The sequence below is a fragment of the Felis catus genome, chromosome C1 (assembly GCF_018350175.1).
Source record: "Felis catus isolate Fca126 chromosome C1, F.catus_Fca126_mat1.0, whole genome shotgun sequence".
Lineage (NCBI taxonomy): Eukaryota > Metazoa > Chordata > Mammalia > Carnivora > Felidae > Felis > Felis catus.
Window position 1 is genome coordinate 182,920,714 of NC_058375.1, and position 14,952 is coordinate 182,935,665.

The following is a 14,952-nucleotide window of genomic DNA, read 5'->3' on the forward strand; positions in this document are numbered from 1 at the left end:
GGTAGACATAACTGCATCATCTCTTGGACTTTAAAAATGATGGAGTTCACTCGTGATTAGATTATAGGTCACAGTTGACTTGAAGGAAATTATCCTGTAGAGCTGACCTAATCAGATAAATCCTTTAAGAGCCATTTTCTCCCAACTGGTTGCAGAAGGGGAAGTCTGCGATTTGAAGCACAAGAAGATTTTTTGTGCCCCTGCTGGCTAGAAGAATAAGGCTGCATAGCAAGAAATGCAGGTGCATCTACAAGCTGAGCGCCAGCCCTGGCTGGAAGCCAGCAGAAAAATGGAGACTTCAGTCCCAAGACTGCCAAGAACTGATTTCTGCTAACAACCAGAATAAGCTTCAAAGTAGTTCTTTCCCCAGACCTCCATAAAGGAGCACAGTCCTGCCAACAGCTTGGTGTCAGCCTGCGAAATCCTGAGATTCTAGCCCCGCCCTGGATTCCTAACCCACAGAAACTGTTAGGTAAGTTTGTATTTTTTTTTTCAATTTTCTAATTTTTCATTTTTTAAAGTAAGCTCTACACCAATGTGGGGCTTGAACTCACGACCCCAAGATCAAGAGTTGCACACTCCACCAACTGAGCCCAAGTTTGCATTATTTTAAGCCCCTAAGTGTGTGCTAGCAGCAATAACAAAAAATTAGCACAATTGGCATTTTTTAAAAACTCAAAGAATGTGTGTGAACCAAGGATTCTATATTCAGTTTTCAACTATCAAAACTACAGAAACTTGGATTTGAGGCCAGGCTACCATTGCCAGAGGGTGGGCCAGCCCCTCCCTGTTCCAGGGTCCCTCCCACCTGGTTGTGTAACCATCCCCACCCCACCCTCCAAGGCCCCTCACCTGGGAATGGGGAGGTTCACCCAAAAAGATAAATAGAATAAATAAAACTACAGAAAAATGGTTATAAACATATAAGAACTTAGAGAATTCTGCATCCATTAGGCCTTCTTGACGAATTTACAAGAGCAGAGATCAGCCAACTTTTTGTGTAAGGATGAGACAGTAAAGGTTAGAGGCTTTGAGGGTCAAATAGAGTTTATGTCCCATATTATTGGGTTTTTTTAAATGTTTATTTACTTTTTTTTTTTTTAACATTTATTCATTTTTGAGAGAGTGCAAGCAAGTGCAAGATTTTGAGAGAGTGCAAGCAAGAGGGGCAGAAAGAGGGAGATACAGAATCTGAAGCAGGCTCCAGCTCTGAGCTGTCGGCACAGAGCCAGATGTGGGGCTCAAACTCACAAACTGAGATCATGACCCTAGCCGAAGTCCAATGCTTAACTGAATGAGCCACTCAGGTGCCCCAGTGTTTATTCACTTTTGAGAGAGAGCGAGAGAGCAAGCAGGGGAGGGGCATAGAAGGGGACAGGGGATTTGAAGTGGGATCTGCGTTGACAGCAGACAGCCCAGTGTGGGGCTTGAATTCTAAAAACTCTCAAGATTATAACCCAAGCCAAAGTCAGAAGTTTAACCAACTGAGCCACAGGTGCCCCGTGTTGTTGTTGTTGTTGTTGTTGTTGTTGTTGTTGTTTTTAACAATCCTTTAAAGTGGTATGGAGGTGGGGGCGGGGATTCTTTGCTCATAAGCCACACCAAACCAGATTAGGAGCCAGATTTGGCCTTCAGGCCTTATCTTCATAACCCCTGTGTTAGAGAAGAAGCTTCATCCAACTAAGTAGTAATTGAAAATTTCAGGCAAAGGATTGATGGGGTGAAGTTTTAAAAATATATAATTATGTATATCAATGTATAAGGCAAAGGTCAAGATAAGAGTGGAAAACTGATGTACAAATGTCACATATTACGATAAAGTAGATACAAAAATGACAGAGAGTGGGGGGCACCTGGGTAGCTCCGTGGGTTAAGCACCCAACTCTTGGTTTCAGCTCAGTTCCTGATCTCACGGTTCGTGAGTTAGAGCTCCACATCAGGCTCTGTGCTGACAGTGCAGAGTCTGCTTGGCATTCTCTCTCTCTCTCTCTCTCTCTCTCAATACATAAATAAATAAATAAACCTTTAAAAAATTAAAAAAAATTTTTTTAACGACAGAAAGGAAAGGGAAATACAAAAGTAGAATACAGTTGCTGTATGGGCCACAGGAGGGCATTAAAGGATAATGGAATCTTGATAAACCAGATGGTCAATGGTTAAATAAGTAAACAGGACTAAGCGCTTTAAAAAAAAAAAGTACAGGTGAGGGGCGCCTGGGTGGCTCAGTCGGTTAAGCGTCTGACTTCGGCTCAAGTCATGATCTCACGGTTCGTGGGTTCGAGCCCTGCATCAGGCTCTGTGCTGACAGCTTGGAGCCTGGAGCCTGCTTCGAATTCTGTGTCTCCCTCTCTTTCTGTTCCTCCCCCGCTTATGCTCTCTCTTTCTCTCTCTCCTTCAAAAATAAATAAAAAACATTAATTAAAAAAAAAAAAGTACAGGCGAGGGAGGTGGTGCAAGATGGTAACATACAAAGATCCTGAACTCATCTCTTCCCGAGGTCACACTGAATCTACAGCTACAAATGGGACAATTTCTTCTGAAAAAGACCTGAAAACTAGCTGAGCAACTTCTTATCAAGCAAATGAGGAGAAACCACGATGAAGAGGGTAGGAGTCTGAGACCCAGTCTCACCATAAGCCTCACCCGTGACACAGTGACCCATAATCCGGAGAGAACTTACAAGCTTGGAACTTCTCCCTGAGAAGCAAAGGCTTCATACCCCAAGTTTTAAGACCTGTACCCAAGAGATGAGCCCCCCAAACCTGGCTTTGAAATCCAATGGGGCTCACGTCCATGAGATCCAAAGGGCTATAGCAAAAGGAGAAAAGGCTTTTAAGGGGCACACATAAACTCACCACAGGGCCCAGCAGAGAAGCCCAGATTTTATGTGGGATTGAATAGCTAATCCTAAAGAGTGGGCAGGAGAGGCAGGGGGTCCTGGGATTCTCTGTGGGGACAGATGCGGGCCAGCACCATTTTCACACCTCTCTACCTTGCTAAGGCTGGCAGGCATATTTTCTTTCATGCTAGTCCTTTCCCCCTCCCCCACTCTGCATGCGCTAGCTTCACTTTCTTCCTCTGCCACACTCCAGAGCACCCATGGGACTGTAACATTCAGAGAGACACTTCTTGGCCAAATGCCTTCCAGAGCACTGCTCAGATGGCAGGCTGAAACACCCCCACCCTTTCTAAGATGCCTATTTACTTGTCCAGGAGCTTTCTTTTCAGCTTAAATACTTCTTGTAAGGCTCGTGTGAGGTGATGAACTGCTTTGGCTTTTTTGTTTGCTTGTCTTTAACTCTTTAGTTTGCCTGCTGAAGGGCAGGCTGCTGGTCTGGCACGTTTCTAGGGGCCTGTGGAAGTGGTCTCAGGGAATAGAGCTAGTGGATGCAGTCTTGGCACTCTCCCTCTGCTTCACTTCGGCTTGCTGGGAGCTGGGATCTCCTAAAGAGGAGTTTATACCCTTGTATTACACCCACATCTTTGTGACTCCTGCCTGGGGGACCTGGCTGTACTGAACAGCAGGGTTTATGCTTGTGGTCCCACACAACTATATACATTTGCGGTACTTTAAAATGCACTGCCTGAGGATCTGACTTCCAATCAGCCTGTATATATAGGTGCTGACTGAGATAACACCCCCTTTGGGACACTGACAGTAGGGGCACACCTTCAACCACTGGGAGCTATTAAGCACAAACAGGCTGCTGGAATAAGCACAAAGGTCTGAGAGATAAGAGTTACAGCAAGGATGAACAATAAGGTTCATCTCCTACGTGAGACCACTCCTTCAACATTGAGAGAGGTGGCTGTTACATCTACTGCATAGAAACCAACACAGAGAGTGAAGCAAAATGAGGAAATAAAGAAATATGTTCCAAATGAACAAGATGAAACCTCAGGGAAAAAACATAATAAAACAGATAACTAACCCGATAAAGAGTTCAAAGTAATGATCATAAAGGTGCTCACCACGGGGCGCCTGGGTGGCTCAGTCTGTTAAGTGTCCAACTTCGGCTCAGGTCATGATCTTACACCTCCTGAGTTTGAGCCCTGCACTGGGCTCTGTGCTGACAGCTCAGAGCCTGGAGCCTGCTTTGGATTCTGTCTTCCTCTCTCTCTGACCCTCCCCCACTCACATTCTGTCTCTCTCTCTCTCTCTCTCTCTCTCTCTCTCTCTCTCAAAAATAAACACTAAAAAAATTTAAAACAAAAAAGATGTTCACCAAAACTGGAAAAGTGAACAGTCAGAACTTCAAAACAGAGAAAAATGTAAGAAAATACCAAATAGAAGCCACAGAGCAAAAGAATACAGTAACTACTGCCAAACACAGTAAAGGGGTTGAATGGCAGACCACTTGAGCAGAAGAAAGGATTAGTTAACTCTAAGTCAGGGCAATATAACTACCTCATCAGAGCAACAAAGAGGAAAAACAATGAAAAAAAGTAAAAATAGCTTTAAGGAACTTAGGGACAACATTAAGCATACTAATATTCACATTATACAGATCCCAGAAGGAGAAGAAAGAGAGAAAGTGGCAGGAAACATTTGGAGAAATAAAGCTGAAAAGTTCCCTAACCTGAGGAAGAAAACAAGACATTTAGACCCAGAAGATCCGAGAGTTCCAAGTAAGATGAACCCAAAGAGACCTACCTGAGACACGTAATTAAAATTTCAAAAGTTAAAGGGGAGAATTTTAAAAGCAAGAGAAAAACAACTTGTTACATACAAGGGAAGCCCCATAAAACTATCAGATTTTTTTTTTAATGTTTTTATTTATTTTTGAGAGGGAGACAGAGCACCCGCAGGGGAGGGGCAGAGAGAAAGGGAGACACAGAATCCAAAGCAGGTTCCAGGCTCTGAGCTGTCAGCACAGAGCCCAATGTGGGGCTTGTTCCCATGAACTGCAAGATCATGTCCTGAGCTGAAGTCAGATGCTTCACTGACTGAGCCACCTAGACACCCCAAAACTCAGATTTTTTTGGAAGAAATTTTGCAGGCCCGAAGGGGGTGCCACAGTATATTCAAAGTGCTAGAAGAAGAAACAAAGCAACTCCAATCTACCTGGCAAAGTTAATCAGAATAGAAGGAACGATAAAGAGTTTTACAGACAAAAACTAAAGGAGTTCACCACCAAATTAGTCTTACAAGAAATGTCAGACTACTTTAAGTTGAAAAAATAAGGGGTGCTAATTAGTAACAAGAAAACATGAAAATGTAACTCACACTGTTAAAGTTAGATATATAGTAAAGGTAGTGGATTAATCACTTATAAATCTAATACAAAGATAAAAAGAAAAAAATAGTAAAAATAACTAAAATGATAATAGTTGATGGATACAAGGATAAAAACATGTAAAATGTGACATCAAAACCATAAAATGTAGCGGGGGGGGGGGTGGATAAAAACAGATTTAGAATGTGTTACAATTAATCAACTTAAAATAGACTGTTATATGTATAAGCCTCATTGTAACCACAAAACAACATCAGGTAGATGCATAAAAGATAATGAGAAAAAGGAATCTAAGCATCCCACCCAAGCAAATCATCAAACCACAAAGGAAGAGACCAAGAGAAGAAAAAGAACAAAAAAGAACTACAAAAAACCAGAACACTGCCAAAAAAACAAAAACAAAAACAAAACAAAAACAAAAACAAAAACAAAAAAAAAACAACTACAAAAAAGCCAGAAAACAAAAATGTAAATAAGGCCAACAGTACCTATCAATACTTACTTTCAATGTAAGTGGACTAAATTCTCCAAGAAGAAAACAAAAAAGTGGTTGAATTTAAAAAACAAACAAGACCCATCTATATGCTCCCTACAAGATAATCACTTCAGCTGTAAGAATACACAAAGTGAGGGGATGAACAAAGACACTCCATGTAAATGGAAACCAGAAGAAAGCTGGGGTAGCTATATGGATATTAGACAAAATAGACTTTAAAACAAAGACTGTGTTAAGAGACAAAGCATTGTAAAATAAGGGGTCAAGCTCACTAAAAAGGATATAATGAGGAAGTATTTATGCACCTAAATATAGGAGCATTAAATATATATAGCAAATATGAAGAGACCAAAAGGAAGAAATTGGCAATACAAAAATAGTAGGGGATTTTAGTATCCCACTTACATCAGTGGAGATCAGAAAATCAGTAAGGAAATACTGGCCTCAAATAACACATTAGGGGGCACCTGGGTGGCTCAGTCGGTTAAGCGGCCGACTTCGGCTCAGGTCATGATCTCGCCGCCTGTGAGTTCGAGCCCCGCGTCAGGCTCTGTGCTGACAGCTCGGAGCCTGGAGCCTGTTTCAGATTGTGTCTCCCTCTCTCTCTGGCCCTCCCCCGTTCATGCTCTGTCTCTGTCTCAAAAAATAAATAAACGTTAAAAAAAATTTAAAAAAACCACATTAGACCAAATGGACTTGATATTTATAGAACATTCCATCCAAAAGCAACAGAATATACATTTTTCTTAAGTACACATGGAATATTCTCCAGGATAGGTCACATGTTAGTCCACAAAACAGGTCTTAATTTATTTAAGAGGACTGACACAATATGAGGCATCTTTTCCACCAAATGGTAGGACACTAGAAGTCATTACAAGAAGGAAACTGGAAAATTCACAAATATGTGGAAGTTAGCAAACATGCTACAGAACCACCAAGTCAACAAAGAAATCAACAGAAATAAAATACCTTGAGACAAATGAAAATGGAAATAGCACACCAAAATTTATGGGATGCAGCAAAATGTTCTAAAAAGGAAGTTCATAATAAATGACTACCTCAAGAAACAAGAAAAATCTCAAAACAACCTAACATCACACCTCAAAAACTAGAAAAAGGAGAACAAACCAAACCCAAAGTTCATGGAAGAATATAAACAAAGATCAGAGCAGAAATAAATGAAACAGTTAAAAAAGGACCAATGGGAAAGATCAATGAACCTAAGAGCTGGTTCTTTGAAAAGATAAAGACTCAAAAAAATAATAATAAAATTTTTCAGAAATGAAAGAGGAGCTGTTTCAACTGATACGACAAATACAAAGGATCCTAAGAAACTACTATGAACAATTATATGCCAACAAATTAGACAACCTAGGAGAAATGAATAAATTCTATGAACATACAAGACTAAATCATGAAGAAATAAAAAATCTGAGTAGACCAATACTAGTAAGAAAATTAAATCAGTAACTGAATACCTTTCAATAAACTAAAGTCCAGGATCAGATGGCTTCACTGGTGAATTCTACTAAACATTCAAAGAATTAACACCAATCTTTCTTAAAATCTTAAAAAAAAAAAAAAAAAAAAAAAAAAACCAGAAGAGGAAGTAATCTTCTGTACTCATTTTATGGGGCCAGCATTACCCTGACACCAAAACCAGACAAAGTTCTACAAGAAAATTACAGGCCAGTATCTCTGATGAACATAGATGCAAAAATCCTCAACAAAATATTAGCAAACTGAATTCAACAATACCTTAAAATGATCATAACCCATAATCAAGTGGGATTTATTCCAGGAATGCAAAGATGGTTGAATATCTGCAAATAAGTCAATGTGATACACCACATTAAGAAATGAAGGATAAAAATCTTATGATCATCTCAATATGTGCAGAGAAAACATTTGATAAAATTCAACTTTTGGGGCGCCTGGGTGGCTCAGTCGGTTAAGCGACCGACTTCGGCTCAGGTCATGATCTCTCGGTCCGTGAGTTCATGCCCCGTGTCGGGCTCTGTGCTGACAGCTCAGAGCCTGGAGCCTGTTTCAGATTCTGTATCTCCCTCTCTCTGACCCTCCCCCGTTCATGCTCTGTCTCTCTCTGTCTCAAAAATAAATAAACGTTAAAAAAAATTTTTTTTAATTCAACTTTCATTTATGATAAAAGTTTCAACAAAGAGGTTATGGAGGGAATGCATCTCAACATAATAAAAGCCACATGTGACAAATGTACAGCTAGCATCATACTCAACAGTAAAAAGCTGAAAGCTTTTTCTTTAAGATTGCAAATAAAACAGGACACTTATTCTTGCCTCTTTTAATCAATATAGTATTAGAAGTCCTAGCCAGAGCAATTAGGCAAGAAATAAAAGGCATCCAGGGGTACCTGGGTGGCTCAGTTGGTTAAGTGTCTCTTTGTTTTGGCTCAGGTCATGATCTCATGGCTGATGAGTTCGAGCCCCATGTCCGGCTCTGTGCTGACAGCTCAGAGCCTGGAGCCTGCTTTGGATTCTGTGTCTCCCTCTCTTTCTGTCTCTCTCTCAAAAATAAAATAAACATTAAAAAAAGAAAGAGCATCCAAATTGGGAAGGAAGGGATAAAACTGTCACTGTTTACAGATGACATGATATATATAAAAACCCTAAAGACTCCACTAGAAATCTAATAGAACTAATAAATTCAGTAAAGTTGCAGGATAAAAATATTAATTTGAAAATATCAGAAAGAGAAATTAAGAAAGTGATCCCATTTAAAAGTGCATCAGAAAGAATAAAACTTAACCAAGGAAGTGAAAGACCTGTATAATGAAAACTTTAAGATGCTAATGAAAGAAATTGAAGAGAGCACAAATAAATGGAAAGATATTCTATGTCCATGGATTGGAAGAATACTGTTAAAATATCCATCCAAACTACCCAATGCAATCTACAGACCCAGTGAAATCAATCCCTATCAAAATTCTAATGGCATTTTTACAGAAATAGACACATGATCTTAACATTTACATGTTTTTACTTTTAAGTAACCACTACACCCAACTAGGGGCTCGAACTCACAACCCTGAGATCAAGAGTTGCATGCTCCACTGACTGAGCCAGTCAGGCACCCCAATAACAACATATTTTTTAAAAAATGAAAAATCTCAGGAGTTTCTTTTGCCTCTTGAGATAACCTGAAGTTGACCCACAGCTGTCAGGAGTTACTTGACCCCTGCCTATCTCCACTGCCTTTTTTTTTAATTTTTTAAAATATTTATTTTGGGGAGAGTGCAAGTGGGGGAGGGGCAGAGAAAGAGAGACAAAGGATCTGAAGCGGGCTCTGCTGACAGGCTGAAAGCAGCAAGCCCAATGTGAGGCTTGAACTCACAAACCACGAGATCATGACCTGAGCCAAAGTCGGACACTCAACTGACTGAGCCACCCAGGTGCCCCTCTAGTGCCTTTAACAACATGTAAGTAACTTCTTGATTCGTTCTAGAGAAGACTTCTGGCTCTAGGATGAAACTAAAGTCATTTGTGTTGTAAGGCAAAGCCAGAAGTTTGCTATATGAAGCTCTTAAGTAGTCAAGCACATGGACCACGTACCCTCTCTGTATTTTTAATCTTTACAACATCTCAAAGGAGAACCTTGCAAATCCTTCAAAATCCACCTCTGCCTCTAAGTCTCTAAGAAGTCTAGCCATATTTCTTTCTCTGTCCCCCCAGAATCCACTCTCTGTGCCCAGAACCTGTTCACTTTCCACCCAGGCTACTTCAGTGGTCCTACTCTTTGTTCCCTTGTTTCTGTCCAGATGGAGATGGGGCTGGTCTGCCTTCTGCTGTGATCTTCCTAAGAACTCTGCTTGATTTTCCAAGATCTTCCTTACTTTGCTAAACACTTTCTTTTGAAGTCTCATATTGGCTATTAAAAAAAAAATTGAGGGGCGCCTGGGTGGCGCAGTCGGTTAAGCGTCCGACTTCAGCCAGGTCACGATCTCGCGGTCTGTGAGTTCGAGCCCCGCGTCGGGCTCTGGGCTGACAGTTCAGAGCCTGGAGCCTGCTTCCGATTCTGTGTCTCCTTCTCTCTCTGCCCCTCCCCCATTCATGCTCTGTCTCTCTCTGTCTCAAAAATAAATAAATGTTAAAAAAAAAAAAAAATTTAAAAAAAAAAAAATTGAGATTTACGAAAAGACACCATGAAGTGAAAAACAAATGACAAAGACTTAAGTCCAGATTAAATAAAGAGTGCCTACAATTCCATAAGAAAAAAATAGGACCCAGTATGTTTTTTGTTTTTTGGTTTTTTTTAATGAGCAAAGGAGAGGTGCCTGTGTGGCTCAGTCGGTTAAATGTCTGACTTCAGCTTAAGTCATGATCTAACCGCTCGTGAGTTTGAGCCCTGTGTCAGGCTCTGTGCTGACAGCTCAGAGCCTAGAGCCTGCTTGGGATTTTGTGTCTCCCTTTCTCTCTGCCCCTCCCCTGCTCATGCTCTGTCTCTCTCTCTCTCAAACATAAACATTTAAAAAAAATTTTAATGGGCAAGGGATGTAACAAAAGCAATTCAAAGAAGAAAAGGATTCTGAAAGGTCTATAAGCATATGAGAAGATAGGTTTCAACTTTACCAGTATGCAACTGCAACATCCATTTCCCACCTATCAATCGGGGGAGAAAATATGTTTGAACTGGGCCTGGGGAAAACAGGTATCCCCACACAATTGGTAATGCCGTCTGGGAGAGCAACTTGGTACCCATATTAAAACTGTGCTGGTGCCCTACAATCCGGTAATTCTGACTATACACAGATCTTTTCTTTTTCATCTGGGAGAGTTAAATCAGATCCTACAAAACTTACACATTGTTGGGGGATTGCCCGATGGAGGTGATCCTGACTGCTCCCAGCGCGAGCCTTCCTGCGTGCGGTGGGAAGTTCTGTGACTAGCATACCCCCTCTAGTGGTCAGAGCTTCTACTTTTCTCTCCCAATCAGGAAAGCACCTGAGATGGAGAAGGTGCAGGATCAGCCTCACTCACACCATAAACTGAGCAAGTCTCTGTCCAAGCAAGACAGAACTAATCTGTAAAGCTAGTAATTACAAAAATACTTCTTTCAGCTGTCTATAGTTATGAAGATATGCTTCAATAAGAAAACTTGTTTCATTACAACACTAGCTTGAGAAAAGGGAACGTACAGCCCTAGAACTCGCATCAGAACTGACTTCCACCTGTCCTACGCAGCTGTGGGGCGTTGAGCCAGAGGGATCTGTTTATTGGCTTTCTCTTTCCTCTCTTCACTTGTTTGAACTCCTTTTGCTGAATATAAACACCTGACTCTCTTTACTGAAATGCCAGCTAATTCGGTGCTAATTCGCATTCTACACTTGCTTACCTTGAGTCCACAAACAGGGTAAATGCCGGGTACAATCTTCAGCATATCGTTAGAAACTTTTAGTGCAGGAAGAGGTTACCCCGATATCTTCTAGACATTTTACCCCGATATCTTCTAGACATTTTTTTGGGTCAAGGCCAAAAAATGGACGAGAAACATACGTTAGGGTTCCAGCTGCCCTTTCCATGCTGACGGAGAGCAGTGCAAAGGGACAGAGTTTTGGATGTCATTGCCAAAACGTAGAGAAGAATACTGAATTTTTTCTATTCAAATAAATTTAAGCTTTTTGGAGGAAAATGTTAAAAGCTGATATGATGAATGATGAAGTACACTTCTAAATTATAGAAATATACTGCAATGTGTTGCGTATAAAAAAATCATTGCAGGGGATACCTGGCTCAGTCAGTAGAGCACTGGACTCTTGACCTTGGAGTTGTGAGTTGGAGCCCCATGTTGGGCATAGAGCCTACTAAAAAACAAATAAATAAAACTAAAAAAAATCATTGTAGGACTTTGTTCCTCCTATAGGAATTACTTATAACCAAACACCATGAAATGTAAATGACTTTATAAGGGGCGCCTGGGTGGCTCAGTTGGTTGAGCTTCCGACTTCGGCTCAGGTCATGATTTCACAGTCCCTGAATTCGAGCCCCGCGTCAGGCTCCTTGCTGACAGCTAGGAGCCTGGAGCCTGCTTCGGGTTCTGTGTCTCCCTCTCTCTCTGACCACCCCCACTCCCGTTCATGCTCTTGTCTCTGTCTCAAAAATAAATAAAAATTTAAAAAAATAAATGAATTTATAAGATATGGTAACTGCCACAAAGAACTTCTCATTTAGATTGTTTTGTAGCCTTTAATTTCCTTATCTGAAATTTTCTTATCTCTTAAATTTTCCCTTTTTTCTTTTTAAAAGTCAATTTCCCCAATCTTTTCATTAAATTAATTTCAGCAGTTACATTTTTGATGTCATAAGGCTCTCTTAAACTTTGAATATTTCTTTTTATAGCATTCTTTTCACATACACAATATTTTCTTTTTTTTAAATGAGAGCACACATGTGCGCTACGTGCACGAGCTGGGGAGGGGCAGAGAGAGTGGAAAAGAGGATCCCAAATAGCCTCTGCGTTGTCAGCACAGAGCCCGACACAAGGCTCAGTCTCACATTCTGTGAGATCATAACCTGAACTGAAATCAAGAGTTGGTCGCTTAACCAACGGAGCCACCCAGGCACCCCATCATCTGGGGACATTAATTACATTTTATTTCTCTACTTCCTGCATTGTTTTCTTTGAGGACCCCTCCTCCCCTGCCCATTTGCTCATATGGATCTCTGCATCTCAGAAACTATCCGCAAACGCCTAATGCTCAAGAGCTGTCTGTTCCTCGGATAGCTGACTGGGGCCAGGTGGGAGTGGGAGGGTTCGCCCATTGGTAGGCTCCTGGCCAGGACCAGGCTGTTTCACTGGGGACCTGAAACTGTAAGTCTCTATAGGTCTTTTTTCTCGGGCCGGGTTTTTCTCAGAGAGGAACCCTCTAATCCCCTGCTTGGAGGATATAACTTGGCTGCCACTTTTCTGGGAGTCAAATAGGAGGAGGCCAAGGTCACTGTTCAGTGTGCAGACTTTCACTTAATCCAAACACTCTGCCTTCAGCTAGACCTGGTGTTCCGGAATCCACAGATCCTGATACAGCCTCAACAGAAAATAAACCACCAGTGTTCTGTAGGGCAGGGGTGAAGTGGTAACATGCTCTGAGTGAAGAGGGTAACTTTGAAGATCTTTTTTTTTTTTTTTTTAACGCTGGCATGCTTTTTTTTTTTTTTTTTTAATGTTTATTTTGAGAGAGAGAAAGAGCAGAGGAGGGTCACGTAGGGAGAATCCCAAGCAGGCTCCACACTGTCAACACAAAACCCAACCCGGAGTTCGAACTCACCAATCTTGAGATCGTGACCTGAGCCAAAATCTGAGTCAGACGCTTCACTGCCTGAGCCACCCAGGCACCTCCTGCCTGCTTAACAGACTTTCAACTGCTTCACCTGTTTTTAGCCCCACCTCAGCTGCCTTTGGAGATACCGAATGTATCTCTTATGCATGAGCCTCTCTGAGCTTGAATCAGCTTGCTTCTGGCTGCATACTGCCACCACCTGTGGGCACTTAGCTTTCATTCTTCCCTGGTTTATTTAGTTGCTAATTGCCCCTTTGCTTTTTAGCTTCTAAAAACTTTTTTTAATACTTAAGTAAACCCTACACCCAACGTGGAGCTCGAACTCACGAACCCAAGATCAAGAGTCACACGATCTCCTGACTGAGCCAGTCACGTGCCCCAACTTCTAAAATTGTTTTGTCATTTGCCTATTTTTGGGTTTTGGGCAGTTTTTTGGTCTTGAAACTTCTGGGTAGCTCTGTAAACAGGGATGTGGTTAGTTGACTGCCTTCAACCATTAGCAACTATAAGCTATGCCTTAGCTTCTGAGCAAGTCTGGAATACAAGGGCTTGGCCATGCCTGCCATCATGGGACTCCTCCAGTAGGTAGTCTTTGGTCCACTGCAGATCAGTAAGTCACATTTCTCCATTCAACCCACAAGCATAGCCCAAGAGACGTCCTCAAATACTCTGCTGAAATCCAGATACATTCAAACTGTAGTAGTCCTCTAGGCTACCAAGTCCCCTTCCAAGGAGACAGAGTAGGTCTCCTAAGGAATATAACTTCTATGTGCACTTGAGTCAGAGAGAATCATGTCAGGAACATCATACTTATGTGGTTCCCAGGATCCACCTTTTCCCCACTTCAAATATTGTTTATTTATCATTTCATTCTTTAAAAGGCCTCAAAATTATAATTTTCAGTTTCATAACCTAACAGCAACTGAATTTGGGACTATGAACTTGGAAATGAAACATTTATAGGTCTCTCTTATCACAGCCTCAGATTTACCGCTTCTTTTCCATGCTTTTCTACCTCATCCTGTTTGAGTATTGTGCTTTTATAGTGTTAACTACCCCAAGCACAGAAATTGAACAATTCTATGGTCTTATGGTTGACTTTACACCACCAGACCATAGACACATTCCTACTGTTCTTGCCTAAAGTTTTTAAAAGCCTCTTTATTGTGGATTAGACTTCATGACACTACTTATAACTCTGGGACATTGTCCCTGGTTGCTATATGCCCTTCCTTCTTGTGAAAATAGCTAGAACACATGAATGCTCAATGAAAACAAAGAAGGAATGATAGCTTATCAGTTAGGACTATTTTTGGTGCAAATAACAGAACTTCAGCTAGTATAAAGTGGAATTATAGAACTGGATATATTTATAGAAAGAGCCCAAGGGTTGGAACTCAATTTCAGAAAGCATGGGAATGGAAAACTGGAAAATCTTTAGGAACACACAGCATTCTCTCCATCTCTCAACTCTGCTTCTCTTAATGCATAGGCTTTATTTTTCTTTCTCAACCTAAGGGGTTAACTGCTGGTTGGCCCACAGGGAAAGCAGAAAATGTCCTCATAGCTTTCATGTTCCAACCCTACAGCAAGACTTCATCTCAATTCTAAAATTCCCAGAGAAGGAGTGAGGAAACTCGATTGGCCCAGCTTGGTATAGGAGCAGACTCCCAGCTGAATCAACAGTGACCAGTAGAAAACAATCTCATTGTATCAAAGTGGCTGTCAGAATTCCAAGGCTGGAGTGAGGATGGTAGATAAGAAAGTGAGTATCAGCTTTTAAAAAGACCCCCAAAGATGTTTACTACAGGAGCTTTTAATAAGCTGAAGTCCTGGAGGATAGAAAATACAACTGCCATTCTCCTTTTTCTTTCTAAAATAAATTTATGCTCAACTTTTATGTTGTA